The sequence below is a fragment of the Rattus norvegicus genome, chromosome 2, assembly GCF_036323735.1.
Source record: "Rattus norvegicus strain BN/NHsdMcwi chromosome 2, GRCr8, whole genome shotgun sequence".
Classification (NCBI taxonomy): domain Eukaryota; kingdom Metazoa; phylum Chordata; class Mammalia; order Rodentia; family Muridae; genus Rattus; species Rattus norvegicus.
Genome location: NC_086020.1, coordinates 112,775,208 through 112,799,348, shown reverse-complemented (window position 1 = coordinate 112,799,348; position 24,141 = coordinate 112,775,208). Strand labels below are relative to the sequence as shown.

Below are 24,141 nucleotides of genomic sequence, written 5' to 3'. Positions count from 1 at the left end.
GTATAGTGGGGTTGGGATGACACCAAGCAAACTTCTAGGAGCAAGAATAGATCTGGGACCCTGGTCATCAGTCTACCCCTGGAGAGGAGACCTCAAGCCCAGGGCCTGCATAATCCTACAGGAGGGCAAGAGGCTTTATGGTCCTATCTAAGTACAGACTACAGCCACAGCAGCAAAAGGACACAGGAAGAATTAAGAATGGCTGCCTTTCCCCTGGCTGGTGTGAGTCACAGAAAAACAAACCCAGCACACCCAGCCTCTTTCAACATAGGGAACTAGGAACGGTGCTGCAGAGTGCACACAGGATGCCGCCATCACTCTAGAGTCTGCTCACCTATGTGCTCATGCCTGAGACTACAAGTGCTGACATCTGACCAGCTACAGGTCATGCTGGTCACCAACCAGGGAACAAAGCAAAGGACTGTGAATGGGGTGGCGCTCTAAAGCCATCGAAGATGGATGGCACCAAGACATCACCCAGGATACACAGAGGAGAGCATTACTAAAGGCTCCACATTGGGGTGGGGGGCAATTCCGGTGCAAATCACGGCTACTTGGGAGAGTAAGGCAGGAGGCTAACAAACTTGAGACCAGACTGGGCCATTCAGTGAGACCTGTCTCAGGGACAAATTAAGGTTCAAGAGGAATATGGAGGCACATGTCTGAAATCCCAGAGATTAGAGGGTAAAGGAAGAAAGATCAAGTTCAGGTAACTTATATTAAGCCCAGGGCAATAAAATACTCAAAATTATTGGTGGCTTATGATGTTATGTCTTGTTAATTCCTTTGCTCTCCAGGACACTTCTGTCTGTCTGTCAGTGTGGAAGCACTGTGTGCTGTGCTGCTGTCTCCTCATGGTCCCATCCACTGAGCTTATACACGTGTTAGCTGAAAAGCTCCGTACATCACAGCTGATTTTTACTGTTAGTCCTGAGAAGGTGGTGGGTAAAAATGTTGTCTGGCTTAAGTATGTAGTGCCCGCCATTGTCACACTGTGAATGAACCACCAAGGGGGTATTCTTCTAGCAAACCATCTGACTCATAAGCGAGATGCTTAGTGAACAAGTGGGTTCAGAGCTGTGCCTGGCTTCACATTTGTTTTGTCCTTATGTTGAAAAGGAAACAAGGAGACACGCTTTCACCAATTGTTATCATCAAATTAGCTATGGATCCAGGAGTTCAGCAAAACCTCAATGTCTCCCAAACGCTAGAACCATAGGCCCATGCTAGCTAGAATGCCTGGCTGGAAATATTTGAAGTGTTGTTAGATAAAGGGAGTTGGGTCCCTTTGGGCCTTCTGAATATGAAACAATTCCACAAGATCTGGCTGTAAGAACGTCGTCATAGTGTTGAAACAGAAGCTGTAGGAATCAGGGGTCATCTCCTTAAGACGTGGATTTGTCCTCATTCTGCATACCGCAAACATGAGCACTATTTAGCAAGTGGACCGCGCATGTTTTCTACATAACTAGGGTGGTATTTCATAATCTCTTTCTGCTGTCACATTCCAACCATATAATGTATGCTATACATACGCACAGACCATTTACTCTTTGCACTGATCTATGGTTTTGGTGGCGGTGGTATTGCTGGGTTTGAACCCAGTTCTACCACTGAATTAAACCCCCCAGAACCTACGAACTCTTTCTGAATAAGGAACAGCTCTTTCTTAATTTGTTCTCTACCACACTAATCAAAACTACTTATAAAAACTCACCAGCAAGCACTCAAGAGGTAAAGACTGCAGGATCTCTGAGCATCTCTGAGTTGAAGGCCAGACTGGTCTCTAGAGTGAGCCCCAAAATAGCCAGAGCTGTGCAGAGAAACCCGGTCTTGAAAAACAGGTGGGTATGGTAACACTCCTTCAGTTCCAGCACCCATGAAGCGAAGGCAGGACAACCTCTGTGAATTTTGAGACCAGCCTGGTCTATGTAGGGTGATCTGGGACTGCATAGAGAGTTCGAGCCAGTCTCAAAACAAAATCAACAAACAAAAATACCATGCCAGCAAATGTTTGAGGAATCAGATTCAGCTGTTGAGTAAAAATAAGGAATCATCTGGTCTTCGGAGAGCAACAATGCATCTCAGGCAAGAAGGAGCCACAGCTGAAATGGCTGCTGCCCATCTTAGTAGGTACAAGGAAGAAACATTTAGTTCAATAGAGTCTCAGGACAAGAGCGGAGAGATTTGTAGACACGTCAGGAGCCAGAAGCAGATGCTCATAGAAGGTAGAATGGGGCTTAGCTCTGCCTTAAGTCAGTGCTGAAAACTTTGGGCCAGGCTTTTCCACTTTGAGCCTAGTACCAGTGTCAGCCAGCTAGCTCACAATTGCCTGTAAAGCCAGTTCTAGGAGATCCAATGCCTTCTTCTGTCCTCCGTGGTCATGTGGTACACACAGATATACATTCAGTAAGCACTTGTACATATAAAAACTAATTGATAATAATACCAATAGTAGAAATAATAAAATAATCCCAAGCAGAAGGGCTAGCATGTGCAAACAGTCATTGACAGAGGGTATAATACAATGAGAAGCAGGGCAGAAGGCAGGCAGAGGCCTTGTTCAGAAGGTGGCTTCTGCTCCAATAATGGCCTTGAGCCCACCTGTGACCAGGAGAGTTATGCCAGGTGGCTTATGAGGAATACGACCAAGAAACATAATGAAGGACCGAGGGGAATGGTCAAGGGTGGAGGCCCAGCCCACACAAGGAATTTTGGTAGAGATGGCTGTGCCTGGAGGCAGCTGCTGGAACCCTGAGGACTTCCGGAAAGCTCTCTAGAATGCCTCTCAGAACAGCTCTACTGAAGAAGGAAAGGGAGAAGCTAATGTTCTCCTATTGGTTAAGGTGGCCCCATTTCTAAGTATGGAGGGGAGTCCCACGGTGACACTTCAGTAGCATGCTAGGACTTTCCTGGAACTGGGTACTAGCAAGGGTGGACTTGAGAGGATTTGAAGGCACACATACAGGGGAGCTACTTTGATGGGGGTTTGGGGGTGGTAGTTGTTTTTTGCTTGTTTTGTTTTGTTTTGTTTTTTGAGACAGTGTCTCATATAGCCCAGGCTGGCCCTGACTCACCATGTAGCCCAAGCTGGTACCTTCAACATCCGAGGCCCTTGCCACCACATCCCAAATGTTAGAGTTACAGAAGTGTGCCACCTCACCTGGTTTATACAATGCCAGGGACAGAATCCATGGCTTTGTGCACACTGGGCACATGCTGTACCAACGGAGCTACACCCCTAGTCTTCCACAGAGAGTTTTATACAGTATTCAATCATGGTCAATATAATGGTTATATAATGGTAAATTGCTAATAATCAACTTTCCAGGGAACTTAGGTATTCATGTGTACCCGTATACAAATATCTACTGTAAACATGCTCGGATAAAAGACACATACCATAAAATTCCCAAATAATAAAATAGTCTTCATTCTAAAGCTCATGCAGTAACTGATAGGTTGTCCACCCGCTCTTCCAGGAGTATTCCTCATCCTTCCTTTCTGAAAGAGTCGTCAATGCCCTAAACATGCCTGCCTTTGAGGCCTACTAGACAGCGCTCTTCCACCAAAGCTGCCAGCTCTGCAATATCTGCTCATCTTCAAGCCCCCTTCCCCATACCCTGCTCTCCTGCAGGGGTGCAGTCCTTAATTCACAGCATTTACTCTTTGGATCATGGTTGTTGTCGTGTTGGCCTAGCCCACTATCAGTGACTCTCATGTCCTAGTCCTTGATCCGCAGCTACTCAGGATATGGGAACTTGTTCAAAATGCAAGTTCTCTGCCCAGATCTTCTAGAACCATGGGTAATTAATTCTCCCTAGAGGCAAGGGTGAATCACAACAGTGCTGGTTGAATTTCCTGATTAGCTGGGACCACACTAATTTACCTGCAAACCCAAAGCTAGAAATCTAATTACTCCAGCTACAAAACCAGCATCATTCTCCAGCTTTGCCCACGGTTTTGTTTGGTTGTTTGTTTCAGACAGGGTCTCATTATGTATCTCTGGCTGTCCTAGAACTCCATATGTAGACCAGGCTGACCTCAAACTCAAAGAGCTCTGCCTGCATCTGCCTCCTGAGTGTAAAAATTAAGGCCGTACACCACCATACCTGGCTGTAATTTCTAATACTGATTTTGGATCAACTGAATACATGCATAGACTGAACTAGAGAGTGACAGATCGTACAATTACTACAGCAGGTCACTTTCTACTAGTGACTTCCAAGGATGAACTATCTGATTTGGCCAGTAGGTTTATGATTCTTTTCTGAATGAAGTAGGCAGTCTTGTCTGAATGAAGACACTGCAGGAATTGAATAATCAGCCACTGACTATTCATGATCTTCAGATTTCTCAAAGCATCTAGCATAAAAAAAATTTAAGTAAATAATATTCCTAGAAGCATTTCAGAGACAAAGTCAGGTTGTCTTTTTGTTTTTTTAAATATTATTGCAATTGTTGTTGTTGTATAATTGCATATCAGCAGGGGATGGAGTGGGGAGAGAGAGAGAAAAAAAAATACCAAGGTAGTGTTTTGGGGAGGGTGAGAGCACAGCCCCCATCCCCCTGAGAGTTGGTTATCTCCTACTACAGTCAGATCCAGGAATTGAACTCGTCACTAAGCTTGTGAAAAACAAGCACCGTTACTATTGGCCCTGTTTCTGAGCTCTTGAGATAGGATATTATGCTTCAAAGTAGTAATGAAGATTGGCCTTGCACTCTTAATACTACAGCTTCCTCCTCAGGAGCGCTGGTATTACAGGAACTGACTGCCTTTCCTGACTTAGAAGGTAAATACAGAGGCTAGAGAGGTGACTCTGCGATTAAGAACACAAAAGACCCCAGTTCAAGTTCCATTACCCAAACAGAGGCTCACAACTGTCTGTAGTTAGAGTTCCTAGGGATCTTACACCCTCTTCTGGCCCCCACAGGCACCAGGCTTGGTATATATTTATATATTGATATATGTACTTGGGTACATGGTACACAAATACACATGCACAAAAACTCTGATTCACATAATTTCTTAAAATTAAGTACATACAATATGGATATCTTTTTTTAAATGTTTTAAATTACATTTATTTATCTAGCTAGTTACTATGTGGGGACCGTGGCATGTATATGGAGGTCAGCATACAGTTCTCAGAAGTTGGGTTTTGTCCTTCCACCATACAGGTTCTGGGGACCAAAGTGAGATCACCATTCTTGGTGGCAGGTGCCTTTACCTGCTGAGCCGTCTCCATGACCCGATATCTGTCATTTGAATGTGTATTTTTTAACCACCTTTTGACCAAAGTGATGGCTTATATTGATGACCGACTTGAGAGGATCTCTAAAAATCAGGCAGGACAAACGCTTCTGTGTATGCCTGGATTTTGTTAATCCCCAGGGAAGCCCCTCTCTAATGCGTGTGGCACCAGTCCCTTGGCTGGAGTCCCAAACTGCACGAGAAGGAGAAAGTAGCCCTAATGTTTCTCATGCTGTGCCCCCCGGCTGTGGATGCTATAAGATCGGCTGCCATGGTGACCCCCCAATGACAGCCTGTATTCTCAAATTAAAATAAACCCCTCCTTCCTTCAGTTGCTTTTGTCGGGCATTCTGTCCCACCAACAAGAAAGGTAACCAGTGTATGCCAGTATCTTACTACTGGGAAAGGGGTTGCCATGCACCATGAATAAGGTTTTCAAACTTCTCAAATATTCTGGGTCTCTCATGTACAGTGGACTGAAGTTGGCTAAATTTATTCTTCCTTCCATTGTTAGACCGTTTGAGAAGCTTATTCCCTCTTAATTGCTATCCTTCCTCCAATGTGTCATAAGGCAGTCATTTTCCATGACTCATATGTCAGACAACAGACAAATATAAACATCACTGTCTCTTGACTTTAAAACCAAGGAAGACGCTCTTGGGCCACCAAATCAAGATAACACAAGCTACACTGGCCCTTCATAAGACCAGAATGGTGGGAAATGGAGTTGGACAGAAACAAGGTAAACCAACCCAATGCTGTAGAAGATCTTATGGGATAAATAATGATCCAGTGCCCAGGTATCAGAATCATTTAAACATCTTCTGCTAAAGTAACTCTCCACCCAGACCTGTACCATTGAGCAATGGGTCAACATCATTTCACCAGCAGTGTCTGGGGAACAATTCCAGACCTGCCCTCTGAGGGGAAGAAGATCCAGGGTGTCTGAGGAGCCCAAGAGCCAGGTCAGGGCCTGAGGAGATAGGTCAGCCACAGACCTTACTGGAGCTTTAATGCCATCTTACTCCCTACCAGCTCTGAGGACTGTAGCCACAGGGACCACAGACCAGATGAAACCCAGACATTTAAATACAACTTCTGAGCTCCTCCTGGGCCAATTTGGCTTATGTGCTATGGCAAAGAAATTAAATAGCGTTCATTACATCTAGAAGATGGGATGATGTTCAGTTAGTAGAGTGCTTGGTTAGAGTACACAAAGCTTTGAGTTCAGTCTCCCAGCCACACAAACCAGCTGTGGTGATGACATCCCTGTCATACTAGCACTGAGTTGCTAAGGACAGGAAGATTGGTTCAAGGTCATTATTCCAGTCATGACAAGTTCAAGGTCATCCTAAGTCACATAAGACCACATAGTGATTAATAATAATGGGGATGACAAAAATAATCACAGAGAGATATTTCTGTCTACCAAACACATGGCCATCTTGTTTCCAGAAGACTCAGACACTCCCTGAGCCCTTGGACATAGGAAGAAGTCAACAAGGATGTTAAATACCTAGCATGTTAGCAGGAGTTAGTGACATACATACACACACACACACACACACACACACACACACACACAGAGAGAGAGAGAGAGAGAGAGAGAGAGAGAGAGAGAGAATAATTCAAACAAATTGTTTAAAAGTAAGATATAACTAAAAAATATAGTCCTAGATAGCATGGCAAAGCATAGGATAAATAGCATTAGTTCATACATATAAATAATTGAGTAAATAAATAAGTATATGACTTCAAGACACAAATCTCTTATGCACAGAAATTCCAAATTTCAGTTGCTCCTCACCTTACTAAGAGGGGTCTAATAACTCCTTACCCCAAATCTGACTGTTCTCAAGAGCTGTGTACAGACTAGACATGGCAGAAAAAACAGCTCTACAACAGAAATAGCTACAGACCCTTCCTCAGGCAGGCAACCAAGGCAATAGCACACACAAGTCAGCCTGACAATGTGCCCCTTGGTATGAAGTCAAGGGAATAGCATTTTACCTCTGTAGTTTCCTTCCCCAAACCCATAATCCCAGTCTGTTCAGAAGGAATCAAAAGAAGTCCAAATGATGGTCCCTCAGCCAGACACCTCGCCTAAGACTCTTCAAAACTGCCAAGGTCATCAGAAACAAGGGAAGTCAGAGGCAGGAGAGCCCCAGGCACCAAGGAAGGTTGTACTACATTGCGAATTGGGAGGAGGCATCCTAGATAAGGTACCAGCATAGGAAAATCCAATTAGGAGCAAATAATGAGCCATGAATAAAGCACGGGCTTCAGTTAGTAATGAGATACAAATGTACCATGTACCAAAGTACAACTCTAGTAACAGAGAGGCTGTGCAACGTGTGGTCAATACAATTCTTCAACCATGTATCCAGAGAAGCCAAAAGATTCACATCCCCTGGTGTTCTTTTGGGGACATTCTCTACCCTCTCCATAACATGTTTGTAAATCTAAAGCAAACACAATTTTTAATGCATATAACATTGTATTTAAAAATACTTTACATAGTTTTATTGTGTATATGAGGTCCCACTTCCCTGTAACCTGGAATGGGCAGTAATCCCACTCATGAGGAGAGCTATCACCTCCCAAAGATGCCAGTTCATATCACCATAGACTGAGGGTAGAGATTCAAACACGTCAATTTTAGGGAAAAATAAATTGACACCAATATTGTTGGAAAGTAGCAAAAACACTATCAGGTCAAAATACCAACCCACTTCAGGTGATCTACCCAATTCAATCCTGCTTCAAATGGATGCAGGCAGGTATATCCAGCCTTCAGCTGTCACAGCACTATCATAATGTCATCAGCTACAAACTCCACTACTGAGAACTGTCCCACACTGTTAGAAAAATCTTTCCTGTTTCAAGTAACTTCACATCATTTGTGTTGGACTGAATGCATACCTATTCTCAGCCACATGCATCCCAAGGACCAGAGGTTAGACATAAATGCAAGTTCTAGACTCAGTAGCACCTAATGGGAACTCTTGGCACCAAACACTCACTGTGTTTGACTGAGTCCCCAATGCCAGCATGAGCAGGGACCCCTAAGAATACTGGATGAAGGCTTTCATTGTAACCCATCAACCCTGCTAGCAACAGATCTGCAGAAATTACCTCATTACTATAGTCCACCCTATCCTATTTCTTTCACTGAGGTTGAGAGTAAGGTTACACACCCCAACACATATTTCTAGCCTCCTAGTAGTTCACAAAGTGCGAGATGCCCTCCTAGCCCAAAGCATCCCAACCAAAAACTACTGTTAGAATACAAAAAAGAAAAAGACCCCAAATCTGTCACATTTACTTCACACTGCTTTCAGTTTGCTCAATCCATTCCATCACAGATGAGTCACCTACCGAACTGATGTATGCAGCTGAATCAAATCCTTGTGAGTCTTCGGTCAACGAAAGACAGCATTCACAGAGAAAGTTCCAGGTTTCCTTTCTTGTCTATCGACAGCAGAACTTGTTCACCAAGCATCTGGGAAGGCAGAGATGAGGGAAGCAGATGAACGGTGTGGGAAGTCACGGATAAGACCAACGTGGGGCACGTTTAATAACACGCAAGCAGGTTCATCTAACCCGTACCTAATGAACACCTCCTAAGTAACAGGCACACACCTGCTCTGCTGGAGCCCAGGCTCGTGTGTAGAAATGGCTGATGTTGAAATGACCCAAGGCAAAGGGCTAAAATGAGGTGAGGCAATGGACAGATCAATGTGGATAAGGCAGGAGGCGGCCTTTTTTATTTAGAAGTGTCCAGGGACATGTCACCATTCTATCATTGACTCAATGGAAGATGAAAAGACAAGCCATGCGGACAACTGGGGAAGAGATGCCTCAGTCAGCACAGGGTACAAGCTGAAGAGCCCTCCTGGTATCCCAGGGGAAAGGCAGAAGGTTATAGTGCACGGCAAATCATGAGGTGGCATCCTAGATAGGATACATGGCCGCATTGCTACAAAGTCAAAGTCAACCTCTGTCCAGCACAGGGAGAAGGGAATGGAAACCCAGTACACCTGCCTCCCCAGCTAATCTCCATCCATTTCTGGAGGCAGGTATGCTCCAAAGAAGAAAGTGGGGGCAAGGCCTGGCATTAGTAACAGGGAAATACACAAAATAACAGCTTCTCTTTAGTTTCTCATGACCAAGATTTATATCTAAACATAAAAACCAAGTCAAGCAAGATGGCAGGACGACACAGCAGCCAAGTTAGCTGATATTGAACAAGGCACACAGGTGAAGGGGCCTTCCTAGGAAGAACCCTGGGGAAGGGCCAAGCAGGCTCTGAGTGATGGCCAAAGTCTCAAGAAAACTTACAAAGAACTCATTTGAGTCCCATCTACCACGCCCACCCCACCCCCAAGAATCTCACTTCATAGATGCACCATAGAACCTTGAGGAATCTCACTGATTTCTTTACCGAGACTTAGCAGTACTGTGTTAGAGAAGAGCTCCTCTCAGAGAGAAGACAGGTCAGAAGCATCTTATTTCTACAAAAACAGTAATGACAGAATCCAGGGTAAGCCAGAGGGGAGAAAGGAGGTCTCACTGTGGTCCTTGCCACTTTCCATGGTATACATATTTCCACCATAGCTATTGTCAAGGTACCCATATGACATCACTACAGAACATACAGCTTGGAAAGACATATGTAGTACATATATGTAGTAGTTCTACTACACATAAACAACATATATAATTTCAAATGAATAGAGAGCAATGAATGTAATAACCGATAAAAATGTTTTTTTTAAAAATATTAGCCCTTGTTCAAATAATTTAGAAAATTCAAATCTCAGAAATTTTGATTTTTTGTAATGTGTGTTTTTTTATAATGTGTGTGGTATATCCCTGTGTGTATCTCCATGTACCGTGTGCATGCAGTGCCCATGGAGGTCGGAAAAGAGCACTGGATCCTCTAGAACTGGAGTTAACAGTGAGATGTCCTGTGGTGCTGGTGGCAGGACGAGAGCAGCCAGTGTTTTTCACTTCAGATCCATCTCATCAGCCTCAGAAATTTTGATTTTTTTTTCTTTTAAATAATGGCACCCTTTCACAATTAGCTCACCAAAGACCTGAGAATGTAAAAGCCCGCTGTCAGAGTGAACCAATGCTATCTGTTACAAAGATGTCGCTATAAATTGGATGTGGTGACATGTGTCTGTAATCTCGGCTCTTGGGAGGAGGATGCAGGAGACTCAGGAGTTTAAAGTCACTCTCAGCTGCAGTGAGTTCAAGGCCCATCTGAGACCAAAAGAATCATTATTATTGAATACTATAATAATAAATGTTTTCCTGTATGTTTTTATTTCCTTTGGATTATTTCCATTTACATTCCCTGAATCGAAATGCTTGCCTGAATTATTTTGCCAAGTTACTTTGTGAAATGATCCTATGGATTCTATTCTGGCACAAAATGGAAGAGTAGTTTCTGTTTCCATTTAGATGTTTTGACCAAAGGAAGAAATCCTATTTAAAAGTCATCTTAAAGGTAAATAAGTAGGGTTGGGGATTTAGCTCAGCAGTAGAGCACTTGTTTAGCAAGCTCAAGTCCCTGGGTTCGGTCCCCAGCTCCAAAAAAAAAGAAAAGAAAAAAAGGTAAATAAATAATATTCGTTCTATCACAACCATTGAAAACCAAAGGCAGTGGGCTCTTTGCCGTCTTATGTCTTGGTTTTCTTGTCTGGATGTAACAGGGGGAAGACCATACCCTGCATCTGCCCTGGATTCTGTGATTCAGGGGATGGCAGGAGTGGGGTGGGGAGCAGGAGTGAAGAAGGCCCTGTAATGAGCACAGTAAAGCATGACTTTAAACATGTAAAAGTCGCTTAGCCAGGATCGCCACTCTACCCAAGGCTGCACCTAATACCCAGAGCTCAGTGACATCTCTTACTCAAGATAACCAGTGTCTCAGTGAGGATTTCTTTTGCTGCAACTGCAGTGAAACACTGTAACCAAAAAGCAAGTTGGGGAGCAAAGGGTTGATTTGTCTTACACGTCCATCCTTGTAGGAACTCAGGACAGGAATTCAAACACGCTAGGATGTAGAGGCAGGAGCTGACGCAGAGGACATAGATGATGCTGCTTACTGGCTTGCTTTCCCGGGCTTGCTCAGCCTGCTTTCTTATAGAACCTAGGACCACCAGCTCAGGGATGGCACCTCCTACAATGGGCTGGGCCCTCCCCCCTTGATCACTAGTTAAGAAAATGCCTCACACCTGGGTCTCATGGAGGCATTTCCTAACCTGAGGTACCTTCCTCTCTGATGACTCCAGCTTGTGTCAAGCTGACACACAAAGCCAACCAGTACAACCACAGCCCGTGATGCCCACTGGACACTATATAAGCAGAGAACTGAGAGCAATGCACATCTAGATAGGCACAGCTTTGACCTGCCCTGGTCAAGTCTTCCCCCAGGAACCTGACCCTTCAGTCAGAGACCTCAGTTAGAGACTGGGCCTGACCTTCGCACAGGTGAGCGGCCTTGAGGATTTAAGCTTAGGACTATGGTTAGGAATTTAGAGTGTGAACATTGTGTGATGACCTTTGGCATAATAAAATATAACTTTTGTTATACCAACTACCTTCTTGCCTGGGACAGGCACCCTATTCCATTCAGGGGACAGTGTGTTGTTGCCTTATGCAGCCTATCTCCCATTCATGAAGCCCTAGGCTTGATCTCCAGTACTGCCATCCTCCCTCCCCCAAAACAAAGCAAAACAAAAACCAGCTGCGGTTGTATTGCCATGTGTATCAGATTTCACAGAAGAGATCACTTGGGACAAGCATTCTCAGGTGATACAAAGAGCAGTCATTGTGGATTCTCGGAAACAAGACTAGTCAGGGTCTTTTTCTTTTTTTTTTTTAACAACAACATTTCTCTCTAAAACCCTCTTCCCATATACTCCTTCTTGCTCCTTTCAAATCCACTAATTGCTATTGTGTGAGGATATGTATATGTATATACATATGTATTCCTAAATATAGCCTGCTAGGTCCGTGTGATGTTACTTAAGTATGTTTTCGGGTCTGATTATGGACACTGTACACACTGCTGTCCTCTCTCCTGGAGAAGGCCACACCTCCCACTTCCACTTCCTTCAGTTGCCTGATGTTCTTTGAGGCCTCATGGGCTTCCTGCTACACACACTTTCTCCTATCAGTAGCTGTTTGGGTCATGTTTAGGCAGCGATGATGGTGAAATGTTCATGGGTGAAGCTTCTGAAATTGCTAGGAGGCATAATCTCACTGAAAATTCCCTGGTCTTAGAATCTTTCTACAATGCCCCCTGAGTCTTAAGTGCAGGAATTGTTTTATAATGTATCTATTAGTACTGGGCTCCACAACTCTGCATTCTGATTGGTTATGGTTTTCTGTGGCAGTCTCTCTCTATTGCAGAGAAAGCTCTCTGAGGAGATATGAAGACTAGGCTTACCTGTGGGTAAGTGGATAGGTTGCTTTTAGGGATTGTGCTGGTTTAGTGAAATCGTGGTCTGTAGGCTCTCCTCCACTATCAATGACTTCATCAACACTGAGTAGTTAGCTGGGTTTCCAGTACCAGCCATGCTTTCCCCTTGTTGATTGGGTCTTAAGTCCAGTGAGAGAGCTCTTGGTTGCAGCCCAGGTCCTTTACAGTCTACACTTCCATCCATGATCTGGGTGTATTAGGCACACGCCTCTAAAGCTGATATTGCCCAACACAACTGAAGGCCTGCGAACCATCCCCAGCTGCATCAACCAGGATGTGGAGGCACAGAGATCAAAAGTCCGTGGTCATCCTCAGCTGTATAGAGATTAAGCATGAGGACCTGAGTTGAAATCCCTAACACCCATGATAAAGGACAGGGATCTGGGGTTAAGAACAGTTACTACCCAAACAGAACTGAGTTCAGATTCCACACAATAAGCCAAGCATCTGCACATTCCTTTAACACCAGCTGCAGGGATGGGGGTAGGGGCTTAAGCTGCTAGAGTTTCCCCAGAGCTTCCTGGCTTCCAGCGTAGCTGAGAAAATAAAGGTTCCTGTTTCAGGGAGAAACCCTGCTTCAAAGGAACAGAGAGACAGTGGGTGAGAAGGACATCAGCTCCCTCATCTAGCCTCCACTCACCCCACAGGTGCAAGCACACAAAACACACACACACACACGCAGGCACGCATGCACGCACGCACGTGGATAAATTTAAGCACACACAACACATGTTTTGTTTTTGTTTTTTTTTTTTTTTCTTTTTCTTTTTTTCGGAGCTGGGGACCGAACCCAGGACCTTGCGTTTGCTAGGCAAGCGCTCTACCACTGAGCTAAATCCCCAACCCACAACACATGTTAATAAGTAAACTTTACACACTCACGCCTGCAAAGCCAATTCTGGAGGACAAAACAAGGCAGATCTTAGAAGCTCACTGGCCAGCTTGCCTAACCAAACTGGTGGGCTTCAGGCTCAGTGAGAGGCCTTGTCTCAACGTAAGGTAGAGGGTGATAGGACACCCAACATCCTGCTCCAGGGTATACACCTACACCGCACACTAAGATGCTTAAAGGGAGTAAAATATTTCTGTTGCTGGGGGTTCTTCTCTTGTTTAAGATGATGCTAAAGAAAGTGAAGAGAGGTTTTGCTTTCTTTTTCAACATACCATGAGCTAGCTCACTCTTAAATCAACAGTGCACCTTACTGGTTTTTTTGTTTTTTTTTTTTTTAATCTCGAAACACTTGAAAAAAATACATGGCTGTATGTACACACACTGGAAAACAGCAGTGGATTATGACCCTTCAATTAAGTGCTGATATCTTCATGGATTAAGAAAAATTAAGTCGGAACACATGGAATCCCAGCTCTGGGGAATCAGAAGAGAAGAGCCACATATTTGAGGACAGCCTAGGCAACATGGTGTCAGTCTCTCTCAAAAAATAAAACTAAAAAAATAAAATAAAACCCCCCCCAAATTATCAGGCTAAGGTCAGCAGATGTACTCTAAAATTGCAATCATCAAAGGCACATTGTTCCCTGTGTTCAGTCTGGTCATCTCTCTGACACAACCTTCTCCCTGACTCCTACCATGAGTCTTATAGAATCCTACCCTCACTAAAAGCGTCCCTGAATGTCAGCTGAGTCCATACATCATAGGGTAACCGTCCACTCTAGCCCTAACTCTACCATGCAGGTTGGTTTTTCTCACATGTTTCTTCTGCCAGATGACTGTGTGTAACACAGGAGAAATAGCATTGACAGTGCCGTATCTATGCTCCCACCTCTGCCCAACACTGCCCGCCTATTGCCTCCTACACTTCCTGAGAAAATCGTGAGATAGCTACTACTTTAACATCACTAAAAGATGGGGAAACTGAGGCATGTGTGAACTGACTTTAGAAAGAGAGGCCCCAAGATCTAACTCCATACCCACTGGCTATTAGAGGCTTATAGCCATTCTTCTTCTAGCAAGGACACTGAGGGCTCAGGTGTGCCTGACAAGTCACCCAGATACACCATGCCAGCTTTCCCAGATGGGATGATGGCAGAATTGGGCGTGGTGAAACTTTGGCTATGTGCCTCTACTGTGATATTTACTGTCTTTGGGCTGGCCAGAAGGTCAGTGGGTTGAAGTCAGCCCAGAGCTTCTGCAACAGTGCTTTAATCTACCTATTATGTCTCCAGCCCGAAGAAGGAGGTAATCAACACCCGAAAGCTGCAGGACTTCCACACACACATGCTGGAAAACACACACATATATGCACACACACATACACACACTAATAAGTAAAATTATAATGCATTTACCATCACCAATGCCTTAACAGGCAGGTTTTCCTGCTCAATAATAGTATCTGGCTGCATTTCCAGCACATCCTCTCTCCTCCAAATATATATATATATATATATATATATATATATATATATATATATATATATATATATATTTGCCTGTAATGTTAGGATCACAAAAGTTTTACTTTATTCCCAAATGCTGTATCCTTACCTGTCTTAGTTAGGGTTTTACTGCTGTGAGCAGACATTATGATCAAGGCAACTCTTTTAAGGACAACATTTAATTGAGGCTGGCTTACGGGTTCAGAGGTTCAATCCATTGTCATCAAGACGGGAGCATGGCAGTATCCAGGCAGGCATGGCGCTGGAGGAGGCCGCTAGTGGAAGGCTGACTTCCAGGCAGCTAGGACTAGAGTATGAAAGCCCACCCCACAGTGACACACCTACACCAAGTCCACACCTCCTATCAGAGCCACTCCCTAGGCCTAGCATATACAAACTACCACATTACCTCAGCTTACATAGATTTATTATTTAAAAAATGAAAATAATAATGAAACTAAACACACACACACACACACACACACACAGAGAGAGAGAGAGAGAGAGAGAGAGAGAGAATGAGCCAAGTATAAAGGTTCCAGCCCTTGAGAGATGGAAGCAGGAGGATCACAAATTTGAGGTCGGCCTCAGCTATAGAGAGCTCAAGGCGAGCCTGTGCTATTTGATACCCTGTCTCAAAACCAAAACCATTACCACAGAACTAGGAAAAAGTACTTAAAAGTCACTGTGAAGGGCATGTAAATAAAACACCAACTCTGAAAGTGTTCTTTTCCTGGAGTTCCTATAGAGTTTTAATGAGTAGCCGGTTCCCTTCTCCCGCTGGCCTTCAAATTCAGTTCCCATGGGGTGCCAACTGCTGTATCTCCTCAGGGCACCATCCGTGGCTGCCAAAACCATGCCTTCTCCCAGAATATAGACAGCAAGAAAAATTGCTGCAGATGCAGGCATTGTAAGAACTCACGCTGTCCACACATAGCATAAACCCGAGGTTTCTGAAGAAGTTCCACTGTAGCTTATGGCCCCCCTCAATTTTTTCTATTCTTTTCTTCTTTCTTTCTTTTCTTTTCTCTTTTCTTTCTTTTCTTTTCTTTCTTTCTGTCTTCCTTTTTCTTTTTTTGTGACTAGCACACTGGCAAAGTTTTTGTTGTTATATTTGTCACAAACTAGAGTCATCAGAAAAGACATTAAGATTAAGGCCCATCGGATGGGCCTGTGGGGCATTTTCTTAATTAATGGTGGATGTGGGAGGGCCAAGCCGCTGTGGGCAGTACTGCCCTGAGACAGGTGGTTCAGGGTGCTGTGAGAAAGCAGGCAGAGCAAGCCAGTGAGCAGCATTGCTCTGTGGCCTCTCCTGTCTTCAGTTCCTGCCCTGACTCCCCTTGGCGATGGATTCACTAGGAAGTGTAAGTAGAAATGAACCCTTTCCCGCCCAAGTTGCTTTGGTCATGGTGTTTATCAGAGAACTAGAAAGCAAACTAGGATAATTAGCAACAGTTTAGACATTAACATTATGTGATGAAAGCCAACATATTTGATTTTTCCCAAGCCTGGCATGTCCTAAGAGTTTCCAAACTTATAAACATGTTCTGCTTTAAATATACAGTTTGTAAGCTTTTGCCCCAGAACTAACTCTCACTCACCTCCAAAGAACTAAGGCAGACAGTCTATTTTTGTTCCCTGCTGCTCTTGGCTGATTTTCCTCTGTGCGTCAGAGGCTTTCAAAAGGTTTCCAAGTCTAGATCCCAAGTGCTCAAAAACTGATTAAGTACAAAATAAGATGTTCTCTTCGACAAGAAGAGAATTCAGTGTCATCACTTGGTATGGAGATTGGAAATCCAGGGCAAGACCTTAGTGGCCTAGAATCGGTGTAAGAGTCCACTCTGGCCTCCTGATATAACCTGGGCCGTTATGATGCAATTTGCCTCCAGTGTAGTTGTAGCAGTTATTAAAATATTGGAGTGCTGTATGGGTGTAGCTTGGTTGGCAGAATGCCTTCTTGCATGCTTGAAGCCCAGGGTTCAGTTCTCAACATGGTATAAAACTGTGATGACATGGCGAGAAAGGCTTGTAATCCTAGCACTTGGGAGTTGGAGACAAAAAGACTGAAAGTCAGCCTTGACTATTTTGCTACGTAGATAGTAAGTTCAAGGCCAGCCTAGCCTGCGTGAGACCCAGTCTCCAAAAATAATGGTGTGTGTGAGTGTGTGTGTGTGTGTGTGTGTGTGTGTGTTAGAAAGAAAGAAAAAAAGAAAGATGATAGATGGTTGATAGACAGGTGATAGATGATAGACGATAGATAGATAGATAGATAGATAGATAGATAGATAGATAGATAGATAGATAGATTACATTAGATAATTACTTCTCATAGCCAAGACTTAGAAAATCCTGGCTCAGACAAAGACACTATCCCACTGGCAACATGACCACAATCCACTCTGCCTCCCTCTTCAAAAAAATGAAGGAGTTGACTTGATTGTGTATGCCTCGTGATGCTTGCAATTTTGAGACATTATTTATGCCTAAGAACAAGGACAAAATAAGAACCAAAAGGTAGAAATGTGGCTGGTTAGGGAAGCAGATTCCAAGGCTAATTTCTTAGAGAGTCAGCAATGCAAAAGCTCTAGGGTCAGGTTGCATGGGCTGGAGGCCCAGTTCTGCCTCAGCTGTGACCTCAGGTGCCTCTCACAGCCTCATCTACATAAAGGAGGCATTTCATATCCATAGAGTGCTCTGATCGGTATCTAAAACCAAGTGGACACCAAGTAAATGTTGATTAAGTAAACAATTTATATTATTTTGTCATTAGAATGCTTCATCAACAAACCTAAAACCTGATAAAATTTCACAATAGAGAGGAGGACCGTGGTTCTACGGAACAGTTAAAAACCCACTGCTAAAACATCTGGGATCCAGACTTGATACTGCACTGTGAGCTCGGGGAAAACACAGCATTAGAACACATTCCCACTGAACCATATGAGGCAATCTGTATGGTTGCCCTTCTAATGAGAAAAGTCTCAGGCTTACAGGAAGCTGAGGTTATGCTTCTCATCTGAACCCTGAAACATCTTGTAACCACACCCTAGCAAATACGTTTTATTTGTGCTTTGGGGACTTAAAGGACTGTAAGCATAAACGCAGCCTCCCATATGCCAGCTTTTCTCCTGTACACAATGACTCAATCTAACTAAAGTTTTAAAGACCCGTATCTCATGTGCTCGGTCCATAGATCTTTAGCATATGGCTGGGGAGGACAGGAAATTGCGAAACCCAGCAACTGGCTTGATCAGAAAGGTCTCTGGGTACTAAAGACATGTCTTCAGCTGGGCTCGCATGGTGTGGATTGGTACTATTGTACTACTAAAGGGGACAAAATTGAGATGGCGTTTGTTTGTTTGTTTGCTTGTTTGTTTGTTACATATCCAGAGGAGGGAACACTAAGAATAACCCTCTTTCCTGTTTGCACCTCTAGACAGCTAAACTCACAAAGTGCTTCTTCCACAAATCCCAACCAGCTTACCTTCAAATAGGCCTCCTCAACCCATGGAGGTAAAATTTACCAGATGCCCTCTATCTGGCTACACCTTTTACCCCTGCTCTTTAAAAGTACATTTCCTGGGGTTGGGGATTTAGCTCAGTGGTAGAGCGCTTGCCTAGGAAGCACAGGCCCTGGGTTCGGTCCCCAGCTCCAAAAAAAAAAGAGAACCAAAAGAAAAAAAAAAGTACATTTCCTGCTGACAATGTAGCTCAGTTGATGGAGTGCACCCCTAACATGTCTAACACAAAGCCAGGTATGGCAGTGGGAGCATGTGATCCCAACACTCAGGGTGGGGGCACAAGCCACCTTCTGCAACCTAGCAAGTTTAAGAGAGGCCAGCCTGAGATATATGGGGCAGGGGAGCTAGGAATCATAGTGCAGCCCTACAATTCCAACATTTGGGAAGTAGAAGCCAAGGAAGAAAGATGAGTTCATAGGAATCTCACCAACAGAGTGAGTTCCAGGGTCATACAAGAGACTGTGTGTGTGTGTGTGTGTGTGTGTGTGTGTGTGTGTGTGTGTGTAATATATATATTTTTCTTTAAAGCTATGGGAAAAGAATCTCACTCTTACTCAGTGAGAAAATGAGAAAACCAAGGCTTGTAATCCATCTTTATTACTAAAGTATAATTAAACCCTGTAAGGAAGCCAAGAAGCCCCTTGGATATGGACTGGGGAAGATGGTAGCACACTGACAGAACTGTACAACCAAACACATATTTTTAAAATGTTAAGATGGCAAAGTCACATGTTTATTTTGATAAAATAAAAATAAAACTTAAAAAAAAGTGGTTAGAATTGGGACTGAAGAGATGGATGGCCCAGCCTTTATGGGCACATACTGCCCTTCCTTAGGATCTAAGTACTGTCCATAGCGCCCAGTTTGAGAAATAGCCTCTTCTTCACCATATGCACATACCCACACCCAGGCCAACACATTCACATCATTAAAAATAAAACAGATCTTTAAAATATGTTGAAATTAGTGATTGATGAATTTTGTCACTGTAATGCTTTCTTAGACAGAGTTACATAAGACCATTTATACTACATACTAAGACCATACATAACTACATACTAAGGACATACAAAGACCACATATAACTACACACCAAGATCATACATAACTACATACTAAGACCATACATAACTACATACTAAGTAAAGGTCCGATGAGCAGGATGTCCATTAACTATGTAGAACTCATCGAGTTTTCAGTAAATCAACCTAAATGAGACTGCGCAGACCTTAACCCCAGTGTGTGTAAATACCCTGATGCCAGAAACGACAGGGCAAAAACACCATCTCCTCAAAACCTTCCCTACTCGTACTATTTATTTGGAAAACTAATTGTACTGGCTCATAAAAATTCAGATACCAGCTTACAGAACAATTTAAAAGGCCCCCACACATCATTTAAAGGCTGCTTACAAATTCAAGTTAAACAGTTGAGTACAAATTCACTCATGGATCACAAAGCTTGTACTATGGAAAGAGATTCTTGCATAAGCAGGCAGAATAGACTAGCTCGAAATAGACTCTCTGCACTCCTTGGGCTTCCTTGACAGCACCTCTGATACATCTCTCTGAAATTCCTGAGTAGCTACTCTCCAGAGGCCCTGGGAAGGTAGGCCTGATTGATTAAGAGCTCTCTTCATTCCTTGAGAAAGACCTAGAAATGGTCAAATGCAGTGATGCTCCAGTGATTCTTAAGATCATGTTTTGAGCTTCATGAAGGAAGGTGGCTGGCTGTGACCTGAGATTGGGAGTTAGGAGTGAGGAAGGCAAATCTAGGTGTGGCCAGTAGCCCTAGGGTATGGGGGAAAGGGCTAGCAAAATTCTAAGAAGTCCTGACCTGTACTTAAGAGATGGGAGCAAGAGGACCTGGAGTTTCATTCTGGGCTACATAGCCATTGAGTGCAGCTTGGGCTACAGAAGACTTTGTTTCGAACAAACCGTGCCCCGTGGCTTAGAGGACCTAACTCCCTGACCCGAGAAGTCAGCCCCAAACATCTTGGGTCAGAGCTAAAATAACAACTGCCTAACAGAGGCCTTGCTTTTAATTGCTACCCCTGTCCCTCCTCCACTTCAGCACAGCACATCTTTGGCCCCGAGGCAGCAGCAGTGTGGCTCGGCGCCCAGGACAGTGCTTCAACTGAACTCTAAGCCGCTGGAATGCAGCACTTCCTGGTTGGTCCGGGATGTTGGTGCCGTCGCCATCCCGGTCAGCCCACAGTGCTAAGGAGCTCAGGGAGCGCCGGACGACCTAGCGAGAGCGTACGGATCCACTGCGCCCGGGACCCGAGGACGTGGGGGTGGAATGCATCCTGCAGAGGACGCCCCGGATCTGCAGGGTCTTGAGGATGGAGTGGGGCTAGGGCACCAGCAACTGACCCAGCTCTGCGCTCAGGGCAGCGGTCCTCGCCAGCGGTCAGTGTGCGCTGCTCTTGCCAGCGCAGACATTGCAGGAATTAAGACTATGGGAGGGACTCCAGGGTCCCCAGGGGAACTTCTCCGCTGTTGAGATCTGCTCCGCTAGGAGCAAGAGAGGCGGGACGAAGCACAAGGGTCGAGGACGCCCTGTGGGCTCGGAAGCCCCGCAAGCCTGGCCCCGGCGGCTCCTACCTGCGGGCCTGGAGCGCGGGCACACAGCTGTGGTAGCGGCGGCGACTTCGGGGGTCCCCGCGCAGATGGCGCGGCTAGGGCCGCGGAAGGAGGGCGGGCGCTGGGACTCGCGGCCCGGAACTCAGCCGGTCTGCAGGGAGGGGCGGGGCGGCGCCGGCCAGCCTGGATGACAGCCCCTGCGGCCGGCCTTCCTCCATGCCTCAGTTCTAACACTTTCTTCTCTCCAAGTTTCCTAACTCAGCCGCAGTTATCCGTGGAGCGCACGCTAGCGTTGTTCTTACTAAGTTCACTTCCCGCTTCTCCCGGTCTAGTCCTTGTGCGTGACATCTAATTCGCCAAGACTGGCCCCGCAAGTTACAAGGCAACAGGGAGCCAACTGGGGAAATATTCCTGACCCGAAAGGACATGCTTAACTAGGGGCTTTGTAGAGGTCAACTGTGGCCTTCTTGCAAGTCCCTCGGGTAGGTGTTATTGCCTGTTTACAAGGAAACTGAGGCTGGAAAGTGAGGAATTTGGCTGACCCGCCCAGCTAAGGTTGCTGAAGCCAGGAATCTCTTCAGTTCCCAAGAGTGCCTGTGCTTGTCCCCAGAAATCTCTCTGTCTCAGTCTCTGTCTCCGTGTCTGTCCTCTCTCTCTCTCTCTCTCTCTCTCTCTCTCTCTCTCTCTCTGCGCGCGTGTGTGTGTGTGTGTGTGTGTGTGTGTGTGTGTGTGTGTGTGTGTGTTGGTGCGGTGTTTGGTTGTTTGGTTGGTTTAAACTTAGGTCTCTACTATATAACTGGTTGGCTATGAAGACCAGGTAGAGCTCAAACTAGACAATCCTCCTGTCTCAGCCACACTCTGCCCTCACACGCCATCAGTACTGGGTCTAATTCAGAATGTTAGAGGGGAAAATAAAAATAAAATGGGAGGAGAACGAGAAATTCCCATTACACCGATGGAACTGTCCCCACAGTAATTTTGCCACTTTAGTCCTCTTAAGGTGGTCATCATCAAGAGAAAACCAGTGTCCATGTGGTTTGAATAGCAATCCTTTTGGAATATAATTTTGAACACAAGTCAGCTCCAAAATTGGTTGCACAAAAACTACTTCCAGCCAAAACCCAAAGATGCAGCCGTTCCCTGTACATCAAACTGCTAACGCCGTTGGTCTTTTGAAATTGTTTATTGAGTATTATACAGTGAGACAGACCCAGTTACATAATGTCTTACCATGCCCATGGCGCTGCATGAAATGAAAAACTCTAATATTTCAGTCCAGACAGAGGAGGAGGTGAAATTACAGCATGGGGCTCAGTTTTCCTGTAACCTGGAGCTGGTCAGCCCTCCCTAAATGCATTCTTCTCCTTTGAGCACATCTTTCCTAACGGTCGAAGAGCCAGGCAGCAGTTGCTCTTTCCTCGTTGACAGAAATAATTGATGTCTTTTGAATCCTATGATTCTGGCAGATTTTTGCAATCATATGCACAGCCTTCTGAGCAAACAGAGTCTTGCCCAAGAGGGGTTTGGCAAGACTATAACAAAGAAGTATCTGAAGAGCTGCACAAGCCTCCTCCCTCCCTTCCCCGGGCTTATTAGTTTCAGATGATTTGATAAGCATGTGCCTAGGAGTAACTGCGCTCTTCCAAGCTTGTCTTTAGACGGTGCGAGGCCTTTGGTTGAGAAGCACCCGGCTGTACCAATTACATCCTGGTTTCTCAACAGTCATCGTTGAAACATTTGGCATTAACACATAACAATAGGTCCTTCTGTTAACTGTAACTATAAATAAGACAAGTATTGTACAAAGACCGGAATTCTGCCCCCATGAGGTAGAAAAGAGAAAAGGCTACCACAGGTCACCCCACAGGGAAGCTGTAGCAAACATATATCTTAAACATACAAGAATTCCACACGTAGATCACTGTTACATCCCTCAGAGATTTTGTGATGGCTATTTCTTCTCAGGGGTGTCAAGAAAAACAAATGACCAAGAAGAGGATTTCCTCCCGTTTGAGCCAGCCTGGCCTACAGAGGGAGACACTGGGGTGGGGGCGGGGCAGACTAAGAAACCCTGTCTCACGAGTGTGGTGTCTAATCTTCATTGTCAACCGGATTAGGTTTAGACTCACCATGAAAAACCACCTTTCGGGTGTCTGTGAGGATATTTCTAGGAAGGTCTTACTACGGTGCAGAGACCCGCTGTGAACGTGGGTGGCAACATTCCATGGGCTGCGGCTGCTTCTGAGGGGAAATGCAAAGCCATTACCTCTCAGCTCCCTGATTTCAGAGCCACTGTGACTGCCTGCCCCATGCTTCTGCCACAAGTCTTTCCCACCAGGATGGACAGTATACTTCACACTGTGGCCCGAGTGAACTCTTCCTCTCTTCAGCTGCTCCTCGGCTAGTGACAGCAATGAGAAAAATAGCTAACCTATAAATTCATCTCCAATGTGCAGTTTAGTCACATGAGATTTTTTTCTAAGCATGTTAAGTGTTTCATCTTTTCTTCTAAATTTAAAAGTAATATAGGTTCATTTTATAATGTCTGCATTTTTATTTTTGCAAAAATGAAAAGTTTTAGAGTCCCTTGGAGGAACAATTTTAATGAAAAAACACTCTTTTTTTAATGTATAGAAAGACTTGTTTCCAAGTTGAGTGTATCACCTCAATTCATGGAGAAAAAGCTAAAATAGTTTGTTGATATAAAATTTGGGCGGATGATTTACTTACAGTGTACAGGGGCTAACTCTGCATAAAATAGCTACAGATGGAGACTAGGAAGTAAACGGTCTATCTCAGGCAATGAACCCTGTCTTAGCCGAATTTAATCGCTGTGAAGAGACACCATGACCATGGCCGCTCCTATGAAGAGAAGCATTAAATTGGGGATGC

At 44.6% G+C, this 24,141-nt stretch overlaps 1 protein-coding gene across 2 annotated transcripts in view; it reads right to left on the bottom strand.

Annotated features, from left to right (window-relative positions):
- Pld1 (phospholipase D1) overlaps positions 1–21,529 on the bottom strand; it is a 198,038-nt gene extending 176,509 nt beyond the window's left edge. Inside the window, exons 1-2 of one of the 2 annotated variants that reach the window (XM_006232206.5) lie at positions 21,271–21,529; positions 8,633–8,756 (exon numbers count right to left, since the gene is read on the bottom strand). The gene's annotated coding sequence lies outside the window, so the exon portion shown is untranslated. The remainder of the gene's footprint in view (positions 1–8,632; positions 8,757–21,270) is intronic. The other variant, XM_063281317.1, reaches the window with a different exon arrangement.
- Positions 21,530–24,141: the final 2,612 nt, after the last annotated feature.